Source organism: Dendrobates tinctorius, unplaced genomic scaffold (assembly GCF_039654945.1).
Source record: "Dendrobates tinctorius isolate UK_male_01 unplaced genomic scaffold, ASM3965494v1 ptg000022l, whole genome shotgun sequence".
NCBI classification, from domain to species: domain Eukaryota; kingdom Metazoa; phylum Chordata; class Amphibia; order Anura; family Dendrobatidae; genus Dendrobates; species Dendrobates tinctorius.
In genome coordinates this window covers 4,808,679-4,822,169 of record NW_027361690.1, presented here as the reverse complement: position 1 = coordinate 4,822,169, position 13,491 = coordinate 4,808,679, and the positions used below count along the sequence as shown (strand labels likewise).

General features: G+C 46.1%; 1 protein-coding gene across 1 annotated transcript in view; it reads right to left on the bottom strand.

Moving 5' to 3' along the window:
* WDR72 (WD repeat domain 72) overlaps positions 1–13,491 on the bottom strand; it is a 587,636-nt gene that overhangs the window by 135,241 nt on the left and 438,904 nt on the right. The window lies entirely within an intron of this gene.

Below are 13,491 nucleotides of genomic sequence, written 5' to 3'. Positions count from 1 at the left end.
CTGTCACCCCCCATCCTGGCATGCATGGTCCTCTCACCCCCCTATCCTGGTATGCATGGTCATCTCACCCCCCCTATCCTGGTATGCATGGTCCTCTCATCCCCCAATCCTGGTATGCATGGTCCTCTTGCCCCCCAATCCTGGTATACATGGTCCCCTCATCCCCTTTTTCGTGGTATGCATGGTCCTCTCACCCCCCTATCCTGGTATGCATGGTCGTCTCACCCCCCCTATCCTGGTATGCATGGTCCTCTCATCCCCCAATCCTGGTATGCATGGTCCTCTTGCCCCCCAATCCTGGTATACATGGTCCCCTCATCCCCTTTTTCGTGGTATGCATGGTCCTCTCACCCCCCTATCCTGGTATGCATGGTCCTCTCACCCCCCTATCCTGGTATGCATTGTCCTCTTGACCCCCCTTTCCTGGTATGCATGGTCCTCTCACCCCCCTATCCTGGTGTGCATGGTCCTCTCACCCCCCTATCCCGGTATGCATGGTCCACTCACCCCCCCTATCCTGGTATGCATGGTCCTCTCGCCCCCCAATCCTGGTATACATGGTCCCCTCACCCCCCTTTTCATGGTATGCATGGTCCCCTCACCCCCCTTTCGTGGTATGCATGGTCCCCTCAATCTACTTTTGTGGTATGCATGGTCCCCTCACTCCCCTTTCATGGTATGCATGGTCCCCTCACTCCCATTTTGTGGTATGCATGGTCCCCTCAACCTCCTTTCATGGTATGTATGGTCCCCTCACTCCCCTTTCATGGTATGCATGGTCCCCTCACTCCCCTTTCATGGTATGCACGGTCCCCTCACTCCCCTTTCATGGTATGCATGGTCCCCTCACTCCCCTTTCATGGTATGCATGGTCCCCTCACCCTCCTTTCGTGGAATGCATGGTCCCCTCACCCTCCTTTCGTGGTATGCATGGTCCCCTCACCCCTTTTTGTGGTATGCGTGGTCCCCTCACTTCCCTTTCATGGTATGCGTGGTCCCCTCATTCCCCTTTTTTGGTATGCCTGGTCCCCTCACCATCCTTTCGTGGTATGCGTGGTCCCCTCACTCTCCTTTCCTGGTATGTGTGGTTGCCTGACCCCCTTTCATGGTATGCATGGTCCCCTCACCCTCCTTTCATGGTTTGCATGGTCCCCTCGCCCTCCTTTCATGGTATGCATAGTCCCCTCACCCCCCTTTTGTGGTATGCATGGTCCCCTCACTTCCATTTCGTGGTATGCGTGGTCCCCTCACTCCCCTTTTGCGGTATGCGTGGTCCCCCACCATCCTTTCGTGGTATGCGTGGTCCCCTCACTCTCCTTTTTTGGTATGTGTGGTCCCCTCACTCCCCTTTCGAGGTATGCGTGGTTCACTCCCCTTTTATGGTATGCGTGGTCCCCTCACTCCCCTTTTGTGGTATGCATGGTCCCTTCAACCCCCTTTTGGGGTATGCGTGTTCCCCTCACCCTCCTTTCATGGTAAGTGTGGTCCCCTCACCCCCCTTTCGAGGTATACATGGTCCCCTCACCCCCCTTTTGTGGTATGCATGGTCGCCTCACCCCCTTTCTTGGTATGTGTGGTCCCCTCACCCCCGTTTCGTGGTATGCGTGGTCCCCTCAGCCCCTCTTTTGTGGTATGCGTGGTCCCCTCACCTCCCATTCGTGGTATGCGTGGTCCCCTCACCCCCTTTCCTGGAATGCGTGGTCCCCTCACCCCCCTTTTGTGGTATGCGTGGTCCCCTCACTCCTTTTTCATGGCATGCATGGTCCCCTCACCCCCCTTTCATGGTATGCGTGGTCCCCTCACCCTCCTTTTGTGATATGCATGGTCCCTTGACCCCCTTTCCTGACATGTGTGGTCCCCTGACCCCCCTTTCGTGGTATACGTGGTCCCCTCACCCCCTTTTGTGGTATACGTGGTCCCCTCACTCCCCTTTCATTGTATGCGTGGTCCTCTTACTCCTCTTTCGTGGTATGCGTGGTCCCCTAACTCCCCTTTGTGGTATGTGTGGTCCCCTCACTCCTCTTTCGTGGTATGTGTGGTCCCCTAACTCCTCTTCCATGGTATACGTGGTTCCCTCACTCCTCTTTTGTGGTATGCGTGGTCCCCTCACTCCCCTTTCGTGGTATGCGTGGTCCCCTCACTCCTCTTTAGTGGCATGAGTGGTCCCCTCACCCTCCTTTCGTGGTATGCATGATCCCCTCACCCCCTTTCCTGGTATGCGTGGTCCCCTCACCCCCCTTTCGTGGTAAGTGTGGTCCCATCACCCCCCTTTTGTGGTATGCGTGGTCCCCCTCACCCCTTTTTCATGGTATGCATGGTCCCCTCACCCCCCTTTCCTGGTATGCGTGGTCTCCTCACCCCCCTTTTTGTGGCATGTGTGGTCCCCTGACCCCCCTTTCGTGGTATACGTGGTCCCCTCACTCCCCTTTTGTGGTATGCATGGTCCCCTCACCCCTTTTTTGTGGTATGCATGGTCCCCTCACTCCCCTTTTCATGGTATGCGTGGTCCCCTTACTCCTCTTTTGTGGTATGCATGGTCCCCTCACTCCCTTTCATGGTATGCGTGGTCCCCTCACTCCCTTTTTTGGTATGCGTGGTCCCCTCACCTCCCTTTTGTGGTATGCATGGTCCCCTCACTCCTTTTTCGTGGTATGACATGATCCCCTCACTCCCCTTTCGTGGTATGTGTGGTCCCCTCACTCCCCTTTCATGGTATGCATGGTCCCCTCACTCCCCTTTTCTGGTATGCATGGTCCCCTCTCCCCCTTTACTGATATGTATGGTTCCCCTGACCCCTATAAAACTGCACACAAAAAAAAACATTTATACTCACCCTTCTTCACTCTGCTCCAGCGCTGTCTGTCACGTTCTGCTGGAGGCCAGGGGAGGAGTCTGGCACCAAAGTATGCGCATGCCCATAGCACTGTCCGGCGCCATATTGCTGAAGACACACTGCAAATGTGTCTTCAGTAAAATGGTACCGCATCGCGCTATGCGCGATTCCAGCCGCACTCCTGCCCCGGTCTCCGGCTGAAGAGAAGCGCCGCGGCAACTCTCCTCCCGGTCAGGTAAGTATGTAAGTATGGCATCGGACATAGCGGTATGCAGTGTGTATGCGCACCGCCATCTCCGACGCCATACACACTCCTCACCGCTGGCTGCCTCATTCTGTCTGGAGCCAGACTGCACAGGAGCGTCGCGCTTGCGCAGTCTATAAAGGCTTCAGACAGAGTGACGCGTGACACTTAGCCGGTTATATTATAGATACAGTGGGGCAAAAAAGTATTTAGTCAGTCAGCAATAGTGCAAGTTCCACCACTTAAAAAGATGAGAGGCGTCTGTAATTTACATCATAGGTAGACCTCAACTATGGGAGACAAACTGAGAAAAAAAAATCCAGAAAATCACATTGTCTGTTTTTTTTCATTTTATTTGCATATTATGGTGGAAAATAAGTATTTGGTCACAAACAAAATTTCATCTCAATACTTTGTGATATATCCTTTGTTGGCAATGACAGAGGTCAAACGTTTTCTGTAAGTCTTCACAAGGTTGCCACACACTGTTGTTGGTATGTTGGCCCATTCCTCCATGCAGATCTCCTCTAGAGCAGTGATGTTTTTGGCTTTTCGCTTGGCAACAAGGACTTTCAACTCCCTCCAAAGGTTTTCTATAGGGTTGAGATCTGGAGACTGGCTAGGCCACTCCAGGACCTTGAAATGCTTCTTACGAAGCCACTCCTTCGTTGCCCTGGCGGTGTGCTTTGGATCATTGTCATGTTGAAAGACCCAGCCACGTTTCATCTTCAATGCCCTTGCTGATGGAAGGAGGTTTGCACTCAAAATCTCACGATACATGGCCCCATTCATTCTTTCATGTACTCGGATCAGTCGTCCTGGCCCCTTTGCAGAGAAACAGCCCCAAAGCATGATGTTTCCACCACCATGCTTTACAGTAGGTATGGTGTTTGATGGATGCAACTCAGTATTCTTTTTCCTCCAAACACGACAAGTTGTGTTTCTACCAAACAGTTCCAGTTTGGTTTCATCAGACCATAGGACATTCTCCCAAAACTCCTCTGGATCATCCAAATGCTCTCTAGCAAACTTCAGATGGGCCCGGACATGTACAGGCTTAAGCAGTGGGACACGTCTGGCACTGCAGGATCTGAGTCCATGGTGGCGTAGTGTGTTACTTATGGTAGGCCTTGTTACATTGGTCCCAGCTCTCTGCAGTTCATTCACTAGGTCCCCCCGCGTGGTTCTGGGATTTTTGCTCACCGTTCTTGTGATCATTCTGACCCCACGGGGTGGGGTTTTGCGTGGAGCACCAGATCGAGGGAGATTATCAGTGGTCTTGTATGTCTTCCATTTTCTAAGTATTGCTCCCACAGTTGATTTCTTCACTCCAAGCTGGTTGGCTATTGCAGATTCAGTCTTCCCAGCCTGGTGCAGGGCTACAATTTTGTTTCTGGTGTCCTTTGACAGCTCTTTGGTCTTCACCATAGTGGAGTTTGGAGTCAGACTGTTTGAGGGTGTGCACAGGTGTCTTTTTATACTGATAACAAGTTTAAACAGGTGCCATTACTACAGGTAATGAGTGGAGGAAAGAGGAGACTCTTAAAGAAGAAGTTACAGGTCTGTGAGAGCCAGAAATCTTGATTGCTTGTTTCTGACCAAATACTTATTTTCCACCATAATATGCAAATAAAATGAAAAAAAAACAGACAATGTGATTTTCTGGATTTTTTTTTCTCAGTTTGTCTCCCATAGTTGAGGTCTACCTATGATATAAATTTCAGACGCCTCTCATCTTTTTAAGTGGTGGAACTTGCACTATTGCTGACTGACTAAATACTTTTTTGCCCCACTGTACATACATGTCATTGAGACATATATATATTGTGTATATATATATATATATATATATATATATATATATATATATATATATATATATATACACTCACTGGCCACTTTATTAGGTACACCATGCTAGTAAGGGGTTGGACCCCCTTTTGCCTTCAGAACTGCCTCAATTCTTCGTGGCAGAGATTCAACAAGGTGCTGGAAGCATTCCTCAGAGATTTTGGACCATATTGACATGATGGCATCACACAGTTGGCGCAGATTTGTCGGCTGCACATCCCTGATGCGAATCTCCCGTTCCACCACATCCCAAAGATGCTCTATTGGATTGAGATCTGGTGACTGAGGAGGCCATTTGAGTACAGTGAACTCATTGTCATGTTCAAGAAACCAATCTGAGATGATTCGAGCTTTATGACATGGCGCATTATCCTGCTGAAAGTAGCCATCAGATGTTGGGTACATTGTGGTCATAAAGGGATGGACATGGTCAGCAACAATACTCAGGTAGGCTGTGGCGTTGCAACGATGCTCAATTGGTACCAAGGGGCCCAAAGAGTGCCAAGAAAAAATTCCCCACACCATGACACCACCACCACCAGCCTGAACCGTTGATACAAGGCAGGATGGATCCATGCTTTCATGTTGTTTACGCCAAATTCTGACCCTACCATCTGAATGTCGCAGCAGAAATCGAGACTCATCAGACCAGGCAACGTTTTTCCAATCTTCTACTGTCCAATTTCGATGAGCTTGTGCAAATTGTAGCCTCAGTTTCCTGTTCTTAGCTGAGAGGAGTGGTACCCGGTGTGGTCTTCTGCTGCTGTAGCCCATCTGCCTCAAAGTTCGACGCACTGTGCGTTCAGAGATGCTCTTCTGCCTACCTTGGTTGTAACGGGTGGCAATTTGAGTCACTGTTGCCTTTCTATCAGCTCGAACCAGTCTGCCCATTCTCCTCTGACCTCTGGCATCAACAAGGCATTTCCGGCCACAGAACTGCCGCTCACTGGATTTTTTTTCTTTTTCGGACCATTCTCTGTAAACCCTAGAGATGGTTGTGCGTGAAAATCCCAGTAGATCAGCAGTTTCTGAAATACTCAGACCAGCCCTTCTGGCACCAACAATCATGCCACGTTCAAAGGCACTCAAATCACCTTTCTTCCCCATACTGATGCTCGGTTTGAACTGCAGGAGATTGTCTTGACCATGTCTACATGCCTAAATGCACTGAGTTGCCGCCATGTGATTGGCTGATTAGAAATTAAGTCTTAACACACAGTTGGACAGGTGTACCTAATAAAGTGGCCAGTGAGTGTATATATATATATATATATATTTCATAGAGTTTTTCATAGCAGAATAGCCGTTAATTCAATTGCCGGCTTCTATAAAATCATTCCCCACCCACCATGAAATGACACATGGTTTACATACAGTAAACCATTTCATGTCATGTTTTTTTTATGTCTTTCACTAGTAATTAGATGAGGGTTTGTGTGTAAAATTTGGGGGGTGTAGGTGTTAATTTAAGGGGTTAATTCGTTGTAAAAAATTGTGTGGGCTCCAGCGGTAATTTGTCAACCAGAGAGGTAAAGCAGGTGAGTGAGGGCAGATTTTAATAGCCATGAGAGGGACCATTGTTTTTGCCTCCCCCCGGCTACAAAAATATTCCCCCAGACACCCCTAAAAAGGCGCATCTATAAGATGTGCCATTTCTGGCACTTATCATCTCTTTTCCCATTGCCCTGTAGTGGTGGCTAATGGGTTAATGTAACAAAGGGTTAATGTCACCATTCGATTGCAAGGTGACATTAAGCTGATTGGAGGGGTGTCAATAAGACACCGATCCATTATTAACCCTATACTATCAAAGGGTTAAAAACCACACACAGACATTAATTAAAAAGTCTTTTAATGAAATTAAGACACCAAGTTTTTGACAAATTTTTATTACTCTGGTAATCCCAAAAAAAACCATGACCTGCAAAAAAATATAAAAAATCAATAATATCCTTACCTTTCTGCCGTCCAGTCATGTCCCATGCTGCAATCCATCAGAAGGGGTTAAATAGTTTACAATGCGACCAGCCCCACTATAAACTACTTCAGAATGAATTAATTCAGCTCTGTGCAGTGTCAATGGCTGCCTGGAGATGAACTAATTACCGTGGGAAAGTTTCTGACTTTTTCCCACGCTGATTAGTTCATCCTCAGGTCAGCCGGGGACTCCCGCTGATGTCACTGAGGCTGCGGGGAGTCCCCTGCTGACCTGTGTTTCTTGGCTTAATTTGGTCAACTAAGTTATATTAAGTTTTGCTGGAATTTTGGTGCATGTGATCACAATTTGGGCATGTTCCCATGGTCAATAAACACTGTGGGTTTGACACTGCATACATCCACAGTGTCAGACCTGCAGTGGTCAGATGTAACAGCATAGTGGATGGGATTTCAAGAAATCCCATGCCCACTACGCGTTCAGAGATGTCCGCGGCATCACTGCGTAAAGGACATGTGGAACATCTTTCCATACCGAAGCATGTCTATATATGTTGCGGAGACGCTCAGTTTCCATAGCATAAATTTCCAATAGAATTTAATTAGATGTGGTAAAACCGCATTACCTTGATAGTCATATGCGTATTAAGTGTGGGAATGCAGCTTACTACGCATGTGTACTAATTTAAACAAAGGTGTACCTTGTGCCACAGCCAAAAATTTGCATCCACTGGAGTTCTCATGATGAGCTGAGCTGATTGAGAGAACTGTCATACACATGACCGCCGGGGACGGGGTTATTTCCAGTCACTTGCCAAGTTCTCACGTTCAGCTGACCACGAGACTTGCAGTGCAGATGCACCGAGTTTTCTCCGGTGGTCATCTACAAGCTCCGCTGTGTCTGGATGTCAGGCTTGATGGTGGTATAATGTCACCGCCCAGCCAAAGGCACCCAGATGTAGCAGAGCTGGACTCGTCATGGGACAGTATGTATATCTTTTCAACGGATAGGTATGGTATACTGTTGCCTTTTTATTTTATTTCTTTTACAGGCAAACAAGGGCGTCGGTGAAATAGGCGATGCAGTAAGTATGGTTTAATTAAGATTATTAAAGGAGTCTGTGATAATATTTCAATTAACCCCTTCACCCTCAAGGGTGGTTTATATGTTCATGACCGGGCCAATTTTTACAATTCTGACCACTGTACCTTTATGAGGTCATAACTCTGGAACGCTTCCATGGATCCTGATGATTCTGACACTGTTTTCTCGTGACATATTGTACTTCATGTTAGTGGTAAAATTTCATTCAAATAACTTGCGTTTATTTGTGAAAAATATGGAAATTTGGCAAAAATTTTGAAAATTTCGCAATTTTCCAACTTTGAATTTTTATGCCCTTAAATCATAGAGATACGGCACACAAAAAACTTGATAACTAACATTTCCCACATGTTTACTTTACATCAGCACAATTTTGTAACCAAAATTTTTTTTTGTTAGGAAGTTATAAGGGTTAAAAGTTGACCAGCGATTTCTCATTTTTACAACACCATTTTATTTTTAGGACCACATCACATTTGAAGCCACTTTGAGGGGTCTATAGGATAGAAAATACCCAAAAGTGACACCATTCTAAAAACTGCACCCCTTAAGGTGCTCAAAACCACATTCAAGAAGTTTATTAACCCTTCAGGTGCGTCACAGGAATTTTTTTGAATATTTAAAAAAAAATCAACATCTAACTTTTTTTCACAAAAAAAATAATTCAGGTTCAATTTTTTTTATTTTACCAAGGGTAACAGGAGAAATTGGACTGCAAAAGTTATTGTGCAATTTGTCCTGAGTACGCTGATACCTGATTTGTGGGGGGGAACGACTGTTTCGGCGCATGGCAGAGCTCAGAATGGAAGGAGCGCCGTTTGACTTTTTCAATGCAAAATTGGCTGGAATTCAGATCGGATGCCATGTCACTTTTGGAGAGTCCCTGATATACCTAAACAGTGGAAACCCCCTACAAGTGACCCCATTTTGGAAACTAGACCCCCCAAGGAACTTATCTAGATATGTGGTGAGAACTTTGAACCCACAAGGGCTTTACAGAAGCTTTTAACGTTCAGCGGTACAATTAAAAAATCATATTTTTTCCACAAAAATGATCTTTTCACCCCAATTTTTATTTTCCCAAGGGTAACAGGACCCTAAAAGTTATTGTGCAATTGGTCCTGAGTATGCTGATACCCCACATGTGGGGGTAAACCACTATTTGGGCGCATGGCAGAGCTCGGAAGGGAAGCAGCGCCATTTGATGTTTTTGGCTGGAATTGAGATTGGACATCATGTCGCGACTGGAAAACCCCTGATGTACCAAAACAGTGGAAACCCCCCACAAATGACACCATTTTGGAAACTAGACCCCCTAAGGAACTTATCTAGATGTGTGGTGAGAACTTTGAACCCTCAAGGGCTTCACAGAAGTTTATAACATAAAGTCGTACAATTAAAAAATCATATTTTTTCCACAAAAATGATCTTTTCACCCTCAATTCCTATTTTTCCAAGGGTAACAGCACCCTAAAAGTTATTGTGCAATTTGTCCTGAGTACGCTGATACCCCACATGTGGGGGTAAACCACTATTTGGGCGCATGGCAGAGCTCGGAAGGGAAGCAGCGCCATTTGATGTTTTTGGCTGCAATTGAGATCGGACACCATGTCGCGATTGGAAAACCCCTGATGTACCAAAACAGTGGAAACCCCCCACAAATGACACCATTTTGTAAACTAGACCCCCCAAGGAACTTATCTAGATGTGTGGTGAGCACTTTGAACCCCCCAGTGCTTCACAGAAGTTTATAACGCCCGGGCGTGAAAATAAAAAAATCATTTTTTTCCACAAAAATGATATTTTTGCCCCCAATTTTTTATTTTCCTAAGGGTAACAGGAGAAATTGGACCCCAAAAATTGTTTTGCAATTTGTCCTGAGTAGACTGATACCCTACATGTGGGGGTAAAACACTGTTTGGGCGCATGGCAGAGCTTGGAAGGGAAGGAGCACCATATGACTTTTTCAACTCAGAATTGGCTGGAATTGAGATCATTGCAATGAAATGCAATGTTGCATTTGGAGAGCCCCTGATGTGTCCAAACAGTGGAAACCCCCAATTCTAACTCCAACCCGAACCCCAACACACCCCTAACCCTAATCTCAGCCCTAACCCTAGCCCTAACCCTAGCCCTAACCCTAACCCTAGCCCTAACTCTAACCCTAACCCTAGCCCTAACCCTAACCCTAGCCCTAACCCTAATGGAAAAATGGAAATAAATACATTTTTTTAATTTTATTATTTTTCCCTAACTAAAGGGGTGATAACGCGGGGTTTGATTTACTATTTATGGCGGTTTTTATTTTTGGCAGCTGTCGCACGCTGAAAGACGCTTTTTATTGTAAAAATAGTTTTTGCATCACCACATATTGAGAGCTATAATTTTTCCGTATTTTGACCCACCGAGTCATGTGAGATCTTATTTTTTGCGGGATGAGTTGACGTTTTTATTGGTACCATTTTTGGGCACGTGACATTTTTTGATTGCTTTTTATTCCGATTTTTGGGACGCAGAATGAACAAAAACCAGCGTTTCATGAATTTCTTTTGGGGGGGGGTGCGTTTACACCGTTCCGCGTGCGGTAAAATTGATAAAGTGGTTTTATTCTTCGGGTCAGTACGGTTACAGTGATACCTCATTTAGGTCATTTTTTTATGTTTTGTCGGTTTTATGCAATGAAAACTATTTTATATAAAAAATAATTATTTTTGCATCGCTTTATTCTGCGAGCTATAACTTTTTTATTTTTTCGCTGATGATGCTGTTTGGTGGCTCGTTTTTTGCGGGACAAGATGACGTTTTCAGCGGTACCATGGATATTTATATGCGTCTTTTTGATCGCGCATTATTACACTTTTTGTTTGGCGGTATGATAATAAATCATTATTTTTTGCTTCGTTTTTTATTTGTATTTTTTAAGGGGTTCACTAAAGGGGTTAACTAATGGGACAGTTTTATAGGGCGGGTCGTTACGGTTGCGGCGATACCTAATATGTGTACTTTTATTGTTTTGGTTTTTTTTTTATTTTCAAAAAATGAATTTATTGGGGAATATTTTTTTTTTTTTTTAATAATTTATTTGGCGATTTTTTTAAAATTATTTTTACACTTTTTTTTTATTTTTTTTTACTTTATTACATAGTCCCAGGTGGGACATCACTGTCCTGTGACAGATCGCTGATCTGTCACATCACAGATCACTGTGACAGATCAGCAATCTGTCACAGGCATTGAAGAAGACTTCCTCTTGCCTGCGCTTTGCAGGCACTGAGGAAGCCAGCTTCCTGCAAGCCCCCGAAGGCCCCCGTCGCCATCTTGGATTCGGGGGCCTGGAGGAAAGGAGCCCCCCGCAGCAGCGCTGCACATTGCGCTGCCGTGGGGGGCTCAGGGAAGCACGGAGGGAGCCCCCTCCCTGCTGATGCTTCCCTTTAACTCCCGGTACACCGCGATTGTGTTTGATCGCGGTGTGCAAGGGGTTAACGTGTCGGGGGCGGTCCGTGACCGCCCCTGACACATTGTGCCGGGTGTCAGCTGTGATAATCAGCTGACACCCGGCCGCGATCAGCGGCGCTCACCACGTGGGCGCCGCTGATCGCGGTAGACGTACTATCCCATCCATGGGCATAGGGGCCCGGGTCCCATGGACGGGATAGTACGTCTCATGTCAGGAAGGGGTTAAAGGACTTTAATCTGGCTGTGTCTTTATTTACCATACAACTATAGGATTAGTAATGAATAGGTGTCTTATAGTCGCTTCTCCATTACTAATCCGTGGGCTTGATGTCACTTGACAATACAAAGGTGACATCAACCCAACAAATATTACCCTACTTGCCACCACTACACGGCAAGTGGGAAGAGCCGGGTAAACTGCCACAATTAGTGCATCTTTGAATGTGCCAATTGTGGGGCGGCTGCAGGCTGCTATTTTTAGGCTGGTGAGGGCTAAATTCAATGGGGCTTGCCAGCCTGAGAATACGCTATTTTTTTTTGGAGTGGATCCCACTATTTTTGCTAGCCATCCAAGGTAAGCAAACTGCTGCAGCCTGGTATTATCAGGCTGGTAAGGTTCATGGATATTGGGTCCTTACCAGCCTGAAATAGCAGTCCCAGTAGTCTGCTTTACTCTGGCTGGTTAACAAATATGGGGGGACCCCATGCCACTTTTTTAATAATTATTTATTTATTAAAAAGGAGGGGACCTGACTCTGTGCTTTCCTCCACTTTCTATGTCATGAACTTCTGACTGTGTCACAAGATTCACCATTATGTAAATTAGTACACATGGCATAGTTAGCTGCATTCCCACACTTAATATGCATGTGACTAAGGCTAGTTTCACACTAGCTTATGGAGGAGCTGCAGACGGCTGTGGGCTTCCTCCGTGAAGCTCCGCCCCCGGCCTTACCTCCTCCAGTCAGCTCCGCCTCTGTCAGCATGCGGCTTGCATACCCTATCTTAAGCATTAGGTATGCAGGCCATGTCGATGAATGCAGATGCCTCTGCATGCATCTTTTTGACGGTGCGGCGACCTGCGCCAAACGCAGCATGTTTTGGTGCGCTCGCCGCACTGTCAGAAAGATGCATGCGGAGGCATCTGCATTCATCGGCATGGCCTGTGTACCTAATGCTAAAGATAGAGTACGCAGGCCACATGCCGACAGAGACGGAACTGACCGGAGGAGGTGCCGCCAGGGGCGGAGCATCGTGGAGGAAGCCCACAGCCGTCTGCAGCTCCTCCATATGCTAGTGTGAAACTAGCCTAAGAAGATAATGCAGTTTTACCGCATCTAATGATAGTGAATGGGTAATTTATGCAGCAGAGATGGAGTGTCTCCACTACATAAACTGACATGCTGCGGTCTGGAAACACATGTCCGTCTCTGCAGATGAGCCACGGGTATTGGTGCACATATAGTGAGCTTGGGATTTCTTCAGATCTGTTACAGCTGGACGCTGCAGGTTTGACGCTGCGGATGTACGGAGCATCCAACCCGCAGCGTTTACTGACCGTGGGAACATACCCCAATATATCTGCAAACAGGTAATCCCTTTTTTTTCCTTCCCAGAAGCTAGCTTTCAATTAGCTTTATTTAAAGTGACAAAAAACGCATGCAATGAAAAACACATAAAAAATGCATGCGGAAAAAATAATTCAAAAACGCATGTAAAAAATGCATAAAAAATACAGCTGACCTGCCAGTGACCTCAGATGCAGATTTGGTGCAGATTTCACCTGCGTCAAATCCTGAGCAAATACTGAGCCATTCTTGATGTGTGCACATACCCTTTAGGTCAGGCATTACCCATTGTCAAGCATGTAAAAAATAAATGTGATGCAAAGACAGTATAACAGACCCCACTGAATTTTAACTTAAAATGTTTTGTCTGTATATAAGTGAGAATCTGTATTTTTGTAGGTAATATTTATGTGTCTATATACTGCGTGTGACTATGTTAGAAGGTAATTCTGAATTTGCAATCTTCAGCTGACAGGGGCCTGATTATATTTATTGCTTT